At 43.3% G+C, this 10739-nt stretch overlaps 1 non-coding gene across 1 annotated transcript; it reads left to right on the top strand.

The window, feature by feature from the left end:
• Nucleotides 1-269: 269 nt before the first annotated feature.
• Trnas-gga lies at nucleotides 270-342 on the top strand. Its single transcript has one exon. It is a non-coding gene; the product is annotated as a tRNA-Ser (tRNA).
• Nucleotides 343-10739: the final 10397 nt, after the last annotated feature.

Below are 10739 nucleotides of genomic sequence, written 5' to 3'. Positions count from 1 at the left end.
AAAGTTCTCAAACTTTTCGATCTCGGGGAAGCTTGAGCAGTCTTGACCGATGGCCGAGGAACCCCTCACCATGTTCATGATGCAATTGGGACCTTCGTCCTTCTTGTTCCCCTTCTCCAGGAATTACTTTTGCCATCCTTGTACAGCTCGCTTGCACCTTTGCCATTTAAGTGCATTATAATCATAACCTTAAAGTGCAAGCCGTTCTCCCTTGTTGGTGTTAGACTGGTGGCAGCTGATAAAACCAGTTTGCTCTGCTAACGTCTAACCCCTGGTTAGCTTAGTTGGTAGAGCGCTCCATTGGAAATGGAGAGGTCCCTGGTTCGATACCAGGACCAGGCGAATTTTTTCGGTCGCGCACCAGTCACTATAGCTGTGTTTGGAGTTCTCTGTTTGTCCTTTGTCCCGCTTGTTCCCCTTCTCCAATGATTATTGTCGCCATCCGTCACCATGTCGGCATTGATGCAATAGAGAAGGTCGGGAGCCAATAGAGCTTGCAAACAATAACTAAGCTGGTATAGGAATGTTTGGATCATAGTTACGCATCGATGGGTGACTTAGATTTGCAAAATTAGCCCCTAAGCTGTAAAAACACTTTACTTGGGATCAGAAATGGCTCAAAAACTTTAGTAACTCATGCAATCCATTAGGGTAATTCAGGGCACCCTTGTGTTTCTATGAACTCCATTGGAGAACACATGAGTTAGAGAACTGCCCATAGGACGTCAACTCTGAGCGATGCGATATTTTAGGGATTTGCTGTTATCCTTTTTTATTACTCCGCGTTTTTTTTCTGGCGAGCAGTGTCTCACCCCTCGTTTTTGCCATTGAAAGGTTTATATCCATCCGCGAAGTTTTGTGGCCTAGCTGCCAAACCCTTATAATTTACCAAATTTGAAAGTTGGACAAGGTCTTCAATTAGGGATCTCAAAATTCGAATCGTTGGAGTATGGAATGATTTTCAACTACCCTACTCTTTTGCCAGTTAACCCCAGCAAATGCATGCAACCTTTCTCTTCAAAGTTATCGACATGCAGGAGTGTGGAAGATTTAACGACATTGCATGCAATTTTACAAACATACCGATTTCAAAGGTAGCCTGAAAATATGTTTTGTGTTCTTGTGTCCTTCAACTTCACGTTGTTTTTATATCTTCGTAATTTAATCGATAAAATGCACACATCTATATCTTGTGTTCAAAAGGAAAATAAATCAGAAATAAAGTTGTAATAAGAAATTTATTATTTCAAGTAATTATATATCTATTGCAATGCTAAGCCTGATTCTGCGTAACCACCTGAGCCATTCAACCGATGTCAGGATCGTTTGAACTCGAATGGCGTGTGCGCATCTCGTGATCGCTTTCGAAATAAACTCTTTCCGGTCGCTATGACGTTAGGCAGTTAGCCTTTGATCTGTCTTCCTCGCAGGAAAAGAAAAGTAGAACGAAAAAAAAAAAAAAGCCAAAGCGCAATGGGCAATGTCACAAAACTCTCGGCGTGAGTGCCGGTCATTTGGACATAGCGCTTGAAATAAAACGAATAGGCCTTACACAAGGAAAACGTTTCAGTGCGTCATTACTTGGGGCTGCTTCTTGGGTGCGCTTTATTGATTCGAGAGTTCTCGGTCTTCAAGGTCGCGACCCGAACCCGTCTCAGGTCGCTTTCCGTGCGACCCGAAGATGACCTTCCTTAGCTCAATAGGTTGCATTTGTTTAGTTTTGTTTGCCTTTCTTCGCTTGCGAGAATTTGTGTTATTTTACGTTGATTACGCATCTTTCAAGCCTCACTCGTGCGCTTTTCACGCTTTTTTTTTGTGTTTTCCACTCGTTTCTCTCCCGCGCTTTCACGATCTTTCCCGCGCTTTTTCTCAGGGGTCAACAGGGCGCTATAGCGCGTGGACGTATGCTTAATAGAGCTGCTTTGGCGCTCTTTTTTTTACTGGCGACGCCTGAGAAAGTAGAGCCTGTTTTTCTTTTTCTTTTTTCTGTTTAGGATTAGCGCAACTGCACGAGGAAACAAGATGATGATTCTGTTCTGAAGTCAAGCGTATCTCGCATTACGCAGCTCGAGGGGAAGTCATTTTTTTGCGTAAGTCTGTAAGCTTGGCCAAGAGTATACGTCATGCCTGTCAACGTTTCGCCTTCAGGAGCTGGGGGATATCCGGTTCGTATTATTGTTCCTGCCGACTGAGCTGTCTAAATGCTCCGAATGCATGCGTGGCCAGCGGCCATCTTGCAACCGTCGTCATAAACCATATTTTATATATGACAAAAACTCATGCATGCTTTGCATGGCCACTTGGATGGCGCCTTCGTCGACTCTAGCCCCTATAATTACAATAAAATTCCGTAGCATTCCTGTTTTGTTGAAGCCACCGCGTGTTGTAGCGACAGGGATCGCCAAATATTGGTTTTATTTTACCCATACATAAACGCTTAGAACTTCGACCTCAGATCGTGAATGCTGTCTCCGGTGTTTAGCCGACACAGTGACTTTTATATTCTTGGTGAAATAAGCTGTGTGGTTGGTAATGCTAAAGTTCCAGGTAATGTTTTAGATACGCAGTTTCTTTTTTCTTTATTTATTTACTATTTTCTTTTGAGATAACAGCGGGAGTGGAAATCAAGTTTCAGATATTTCAAGGTGCACTAATTGCGACTAGGTACTGAAAAAGTGAGACAGCGTGGCTGCATATGTAGGATCGGCTAAGTTTTTACAGTCAACTATTTTTCCGGAAACCAAAGAGATCTAGACTATGAATCACAAACTCGACTCAGCCTCAATCCTATCAAAAAAGGAATGTGCCATTTTTGTAACTATAATTATTTTACCGTTTTTGATAGGAGTGCCTGGTTGTACTGTGTCAAGAAAGTTAAATATATTGTTTTTGTCTATTCTCCCCGTATCCTTTGTAACTAAGTAAGAGCATTTAAAAAATGGTGTCTCCTCTCGAACAGTGTGAATCGCAGTGATGTTCTAGACAAGCCTTAGCACACGAATCCGAGGAATACATAGACATATTGAATAATATAAATTTATAAATGAAGCAACCTTTAATGTCATTGAACATTCGGTGGGCTATAACTTGTATAGACCTTTGTCCGGAAGTGCTCTTTTTAGCCTCGACCGCAAGGAGCAAAAGCGAACAATAATCTCGAACCCAGACGCTCACGGGGAGGGGGGGCTGCGTCTGGCTGCGTCGGCCTGCCCCGCCGGTTCCCGTTGAGGGCTTCTTCGCTGGTGTGCCGACTGCCGTTTCGCCGGCATCGGTCCTGTTTACCGCGGTATGTGAGTATAGTGCCCGTAATGGGAGAGCAGTGTGTCCATACGCCACTTTGCCGCTGTTAATTTCCATCTAGCCGAGCCAGAAAACATCTCGCGACGAGTTGACCGCGCCGCGAGTGACGAAGAAGAAGCAAACATGGCGACGGTTCGCGCGATTGCTTTGGTGGCTCCGGTGTTGAGTGTCTTCAACGTCCTCGTGAGAAGGTTCCCCTGCCCTTCGAAGTTATTGCAAGCACCACGAAAGATGTGGAATCATCGTCTCAACCACAAATAAGCAGGCCTTCACGAGCAACAGCGGTGCCGAGCAGGCGCTCGGCACAGTTGTGTCAGGCTCACGCAGCCAGCGGTACAGTTGTGTTGGTTGTGTCGTCAGATGTTCAACAACGCCGAGGTATTTTCATTTATCATTTGGAATGGCTTCAAGAGTGGGAAATTAATCTATTTCGCGGATTGTTAACGCCGAGGCGAGTGCCCTCCGTTGCAGTGCCGTCGTCGCGCAAAGTGCAGAGAAAACCGGGTGGCGATGGCGGCGGTGCTCTTTGATCTTGCGCCGTCGGGTTCATGAAGTCCGGAGTAAACGTACGTACGTGCGTCTGCTGGATCGGTGTTTTGGACTTCCTCAAAACTCTTTCTCACGCGCATTTTCCTTGTGAAGCTTAGTAGCTCATTACACCTCATCGTCGACTGCGCTCATTTGACTACGACGGACGAGCCTGCGTGATGTGAATTTCACTGCCTAAGATCCTTGGTGTGCTGTAACGAGGGCTAATAAAATATCACCGCGAACTTCTGAACAAACGAGTCGAAGTTTCGTCTGCTATCATAACTGATCGCCTGTCACAATATTAATCAGTAGCGTTCCTAGACTCCGCCCCCACAGGCACCGTGCTTCGTTGCCCGATAGTAAGTGTCTCCTGGTACCTCGTAGAATTCCAGCTCCCACTTCAAGTAAGTACCATCCTTTAGAACTGGCAATTAATAGTTTCGAACCCAGACGCTCGCAGTGTGTGTTTGTGTGTGTGGGGGGACGCGTGCTAACATACTCGGAGCCCTCGTTTACGCCGCTTCGCAGCGGCAGACAAGGCGCCACATTACAAAAGAAAGCTAATCCGAGCTGTCTATGTAGCTAGACCCATTCGCTAGTCATTCGATGAAACGTCGTCGTCTCGTTTTCATTCGCTAAAACGGCGTTCGATCAAGTGAACGCCTCCCACTTATTTCGGCTCGGCAGAGCCGCGCTGCCGCAGAAAGGCAAGCAGATTGCGAAAATCGGTCTCAAACGTGCCACGAATGTAATGTCGTATACAAGAAGCCAACAATCAAGCATTTGAAAGCTACAAGAAAGCGGTAGCGAAATATTTACTGCGCAATGAACCCGGACTGAAACGCGGATGTCAAGGGTCAGCAGACACCGAGAACATCTAAGACAAGAAAGGTTTTCACTTATTTTCCTTGATCGAGATGGGTTCTCGAATGTTCACGACATCTTGCCTGTTGAAGAACGGGCCGCAGAGGCTTCTGGTGAAGACATCTTTCACGATGTGTCGGTGCATTCGGACAGCCTGCCGCATCCAGCTCCCCAAAGCAACGCCGCCAACGCAGCCCCCCCTCCCTGCCTGCCAGTTCTTTCCGCGTGGTGGCGCGAGCGTAGATAAACATGGCGGCGCCCTGGAATTGGCGCGGACACTAGTCTATGCGGACCGGAGATACCTCTAGAGTAAATTCTATAAGGGGAGGGTGTGTCTCTGCTCCCCCTCCGTGCCCTCCCTCCTTTTCTCCTGCTCTACTCCCATTTAGCGGAAAAGTCTCGCTAAATTGAGCGAAAATTTCCCCGCTAAATTTAGTAGGAATATATCCCCGCTAAATTTAGCAAAAAATTACCTAGAATTTCTTCCTAAACTTACCAAAAATTTAGCGAAACTTTTCCTTGTAAATCTTGCGGGGAAAATGAATTGGTGTTGAAATCACGTGACGTTTATTTTCCTGCTAAGTTTAGCGGAAAAATATCCACTAAATTTAGTGTGACGTGACGTGACATCACGTGTGTTGTCAAAAAGCTGAAATTTCCCTGCTAAATCTGGCGGAAAAGATTTTTGCTAAATTCAGCGGAAAAGTTTTTCCGCTAAATTTTGCGAAAAACGTTGCCGCCAAATTTAGCGAAAAATTTACGCGACAAATTTAGCGAAAAAATTTTACCCTCGTGATGTCACACGTGACGACACGTGTGACGTCATTATGAGAAACGTCCCCTAACGCAACACGCGGTTACGCCGACGTCGACGCCGCTCAACCCGGAAACGGGCGCTTAAGAGCTGTGGTCCGAACCTTCGTATCAAATGAGCCCTGTCAGACTATCTGGAAGATCCCAGATTTTAATATACAGCGAGAAAGTGTTTCAAAATGCGTTCTTGGCGCATCAGAACGCAACGAGGGGCGTGCCAATGAAAGGGTAACACAGAGAACACGTGGGGAACGCGCTATGACGAGGCGGCCAAGCGCGTGCCACCGTTGGTCGAGGTAGGGGGTAAACAAAAGCACGTGGGGGCGTTGGGGGGTAAACAAACGCGCGTGGTGCACAAAGAACAGACTAACTTGCAGGTCGTGAATACTTAGCAAATATGTGTCCACTACATGTGTTCCAATTCAAGCATGAGATGCTGGTTGCTCCAAACTCCTTGAAAAGTATTTGAAATGCATGTTTTTTTTTTGTTGTTTTTTTTTTTTGGGGGGGGGGGGTGATAGATATTAACACAATTTTAGAAGGATTAAGTGTAATTGCCTAGCCCTGGAACCACGTTAGCTTATAAATGCTTTCCAGCAAATAACGTTATATCTGGCAGTCAATGGAAATTTTAATTAAAAAAGAAAAACGCGTAAGAGCATATGCAAACATTCTCAATTTGGCTGAAAAAAGAATTTGAATGTTGTTATTAGATACCAAAACAACCATAGCCCGACCACTTACACCTGGGGGATATGGGAAGGAGCACGAGCAACGGAAGATAGCGGGCGGTGCCCAACCGCACAAATTGGCGCCGCTGAGACTGAATCTAACTAAAAATTTGTTTTTTATAGTTCTTACTTTTGTCAAGAATGAACTCTTCGCGGGATGCGCGACCGAAAGTTTTCGAAAAGACTAAAAAAAATACGTCAATCTGTTCTCGTTTGTTAACAACCAAAACAAACTCTTTAGCGACTGCGTAACTCTAACCGTGTTGGACAAGGTACTCGACAAAACGATTTGAGGTAAGTTACTAAATACCTGCTCCATGAAGTATGCTTAGAGGTAGTCAACATACTTTGCTTGCATCATAAATTGAGTAGAGTACAAATACTTAGAAAATTGATTCAACTACTTTTGAAGATATTTCCGCATTACGTAATTTTCGTCGACTTCCGGGACGCTAGAATACTTTATTTGCACGCAATAGACGCTCAGAAAAAAAAGCCACAGTGCTGATCTATGCATTGCAGCTTCTGTACAAGGAGTAGCATCACTGGTACATGTTAGAAGATGATATTTTTAAGACAAATAAGCGAAAAGAGGGGAGTTCACTCTCTGTAATTTCAACTCTGAAAACAACATCTCGTGGATTTAGAGTGTGCACCTTAGACGCACCGTTTCACTAAGCGCCGTTGTCGCTATATCAGAAGTTCAAGCTAAACAAAGCTTATTTACAGACATATATACGTTACCCAAAAACCTAACAAAATAAGGTTCCTCATTACAGGCTCCAAAGATAACTAGATATGTTACTCGTTACCGATTGCCAAAAGAAACGTAATAATTTACCTCAAAAGAAATGAGTTAATTTTCTTGTTAATTTGAGGACCAAATACATAGCTGCTTTTGTATCATGGTGCATTGTTTTTCTTTTCAGTAGTCGTTGCACTTAAGCGGTAGCTGCCTTTCGAAGTTTTCATCGGTTATGTTTCCACGCTTCCTTGAAAATACATTTCCGGCGACACTGAAGAGACGTTGTGATGACACGCTTGAACGAACGGTCAGTGTTGTGCTTCAGGAAGAGCTCGTGAATCTGGGATTCCCCTCTCTCTTTTGTTCTCTCCGCTTCTAAAGATCGAACACGACAATAGGTTCTGTGCCTTTCCGTATTAGTATTTTCTGTGTTTGCACTCTCTGTGCACGATTCTACAGGTTTTCCAACTCATTTTAGTCCAAACGACGATCAACTTATTTCCAGTGCTATCCAATTTAGTCCCGGCGTCAGTCAAATTAATACACAATATATCCGTGTGCTTATTTTTTTTTAGTGGTCGCGTTTCGCTTGCACTTTTGGTAACTAGGCTAATTGTCTATGGAATTAGATTTTGTTTGGGACAACTAATATTTTTATCACTATTTCGATTACTTGAAGTTACTAGTCGCATGATTGACGTTGCTTAATTGACATGTTTATTTCTCTTTTGGTAATTTCAAGTTCTTAGTGGCGCACTCCACTTTAATTTAGCTGAATTGACATTTTGTTTACTGTTTTTTTTTCTTAAGTTCGACTTATTTTTTATACACTTCAGATGATGAAAGTACAATCGCAGTTTGTGATTGCTCTTTTGATTACTTTGCGCTATTACTGATACTTCTGACTTTCATTTTGGACTACTCTCTCGATTACGTCGAGGGATTATTGACAAAAAAATAACTTGTTAGAAGCGTATTGCTTCTAACAAGTTATTCCCTTCAGGCTACTTTTTGGTTATACAAGTATCATTGACATAAATAACTTTATAGAAGCAAAATTGTCATTACTCAGTCGATCACTTTGAAATATAATTGACAAATGCGACTACATAAACGTTCAGCAAAGATTTGGATTACTCCTTTGATTATTCCGTGTTAATTTAGTGAGTTACAGCTCAAGAAAGTAGGGCGAGGGGAAAGAAGGCTGGAGATGAAAAAGCAGACTGTACGCTAGAGGGGAGACAGGGAAACATCCTCCTCTCTCCAGCGTTCTGTCTGCTTCCTCCTCCACGGCCTTCCTTTTCCTCGCCCTACCTTCTTGAATTGCAACGGACTATAGTCACACAATTGACCTTAAATTAACTCACTTAACTTAGTGCCCACTTTTTTTTTTATCTTTCCCCGAATATTATTTTTCCTGAATGCTCGTTCACGCACGTGCAACCGAGTATGACCGAGAGAGACAAGACCGGTCTTAGGACCAGCTTCGCAGCAGCGCACCCGGTCCTAAGACGTCGCAAGAGACTTAAAAACCGGTCTTGTCTCTCTCGGTCGTTCTCGGTCACAATAAGTGCGTGAAGAAGTCTTGAGCTCACGTAACTGAGCTAATATCAGCATTACTGACATCTTTGAGTAACTTGTGACCTATTTGACTTCATATTGGTCGAATTCATATTGGTCATGCTCTTCAATCTCAATTTTACTTTGAACTTTCATACAACCGAGTGATTTATTTTCAGCTCAGTTACCATTTTGATCATTCTTTTACATATTTCGACTTACTATTGACCAATGGAGTTTGATTGGGCCTAATTCAAATCAGAATTATTTTTAGCATTAATAATATTAATGTTTATTGCCACCATAAGATTATGGTGACTCTGGACATTACTTTGAGCAAATTATACACCAACTTATGCGTACAAACAAACCGGAGCGCCCCTAGCAGACGCCAACGGCGCCGCGCACGCGCGATGGAGTGTGAACAAAAAGCTGACCGTCGCCCATAAAAAAAAAAAAAAAAAAAAAAAAACACATTGAAATGCGATTTTGTCGGCGTCGGTGTGAGTCCCTCTGCCCTTTTTTGCGCTAGAATTGTTGATTCTACGTCTTCCTGGAAACGTCTGACTATTTGAGCGGTCTCAGCGAAATTACCGAGGCTCGTTATACCCTAAAACTTCGCGTGAATAATGTGACATGCGGCGATTAATTTCGCGTGGACGTCGCAGAATGGGCGCTAAAGCCTGATTCGCGTGACGAGATTTTACTCGCAATTTTCAGTCGCGGCGTCGCTCGGGCTGCAAAACCTTGAACTGTAGCTGAGATGATCGACGTCTATACGGAAAATTGCAAGCAGAATCGGACAATGGCAATTAGCCACCGGTAACAATGATCAACATCTCCTTATATCTACTCTTGCCATCGAGCCCGCTTGCAAACCTTCAAACTTAAGTCTTTTGAGGCCTGCACTTACTTCTTATCGCAAGTATCGGGACAACATTTGATCTACGGCCGGTGTCGTTTGAAAGAGCAGACGACAAGCAGAAACGTTTGAAAGAGCAGACGACAGTTCGAACGATCAGGCGGCCGTTTGAACTTGAAGACGCACTGAACGCAGTCCGCAGGTGATCCGCACAACTTGGCGGTTTTCCGGCGTTCAGGTTGGAACAAAATAAATAGACCCAGAACCACAAGTATCTGTGATTTCAACCCAAAGTGCTTCCTGCCAAAGCAATCGTGGTCCGACGGCGTCTGGTTTTCCCTTTTCACGGCACATATCCACCCACGTTCTCGGACGAACCAAGCTCATAAAAACTGACCTTCAAACCTTTCTCGACTCTTTTGGTGCAGCCTCAGTTGCGGCGTTCTGACGAGAAGGTAGGTTTTCGTCTGGTTCCTTTCAAAGCAACGCAGGAATACACGTCCCGCATGGGGGCTTCCGCCCACAGCCCCAGACCGGAAGTGCGCCCAACGCGCCGCCACCGTGCCGTAAAGTAACACAGTTGAGGTCATGTATAGACTAACCGATTTAATTATGACCACGAGTCACAACATAATTACTCTTTTGATTACTTCGAGTTACTGTTTATCTAAAGGATATTAATTCGCCCTAGTTGACATCTTCATGACTTGATTACAATGAGCTAATACTCTATTAATTGATTTCGTTATAAGCTTAATTGATGGGATGATTAGTAGTTTACTTCGAGTTACTATCTACTTCTTACTTCATGTCAGCTGATTGACATTGTGGTGCATCTGTGATTACTTCTAGCTATTATGCGAGTAGTTGATCTATTATAAGCTCAATGCACAATAGTACTACTCTTTTGACTACTTGAAGTTACTTTTGACACATATATTTTAATATTGCGTAATTGACATTATGATGAGCCTTTTGATTACTTTGAGGTAATATTCATCCAAATTATTTATTATAAGCTGAATTGACATTATGATTACCCTTTTTATTACTTTGAGTTACTATATTGACCCAATTAAATTGAATTTGGCCTAATTGACATTTTGGGGACTTCTTGATTACTTCGAGTTACTATACACAAGCAGCCCCACCTATTACAAGCTCAATCCTCATTATTATTACTCTTTTGATCACTTCGAGTTACTTTTGACCCAGTTGACTTTAATTCGGGCTGATTAACATTGCGATGGCCGTTTTGATTACTTTGAGCTAATATTCAAATAATTGATTTATTATAAGCCTAGTTGTAATTATGATTACTATTTAGATTACT

Source organism: Ixodes scapularis, unplaced genomic scaffold (assembly GCF_016920785.2).
Source record: "Ixodes scapularis isolate PalLabHiFi unplaced genomic scaffold, ASM1692078v2 PGA_scaffold10__122_contigs__length_95168666, whole genome shotgun sequence".
Lineage (NCBI taxonomy): Eukaryota > Metazoa > Arthropoda > Arachnida > Ixodida > Ixodidae > Ixodes > Ixodes scapularis.
The sequence above is the reverse complement of the archived record's forward strand: the minus strand, read 5'-3'. Positions and strand labels throughout refer to the sequence as shown.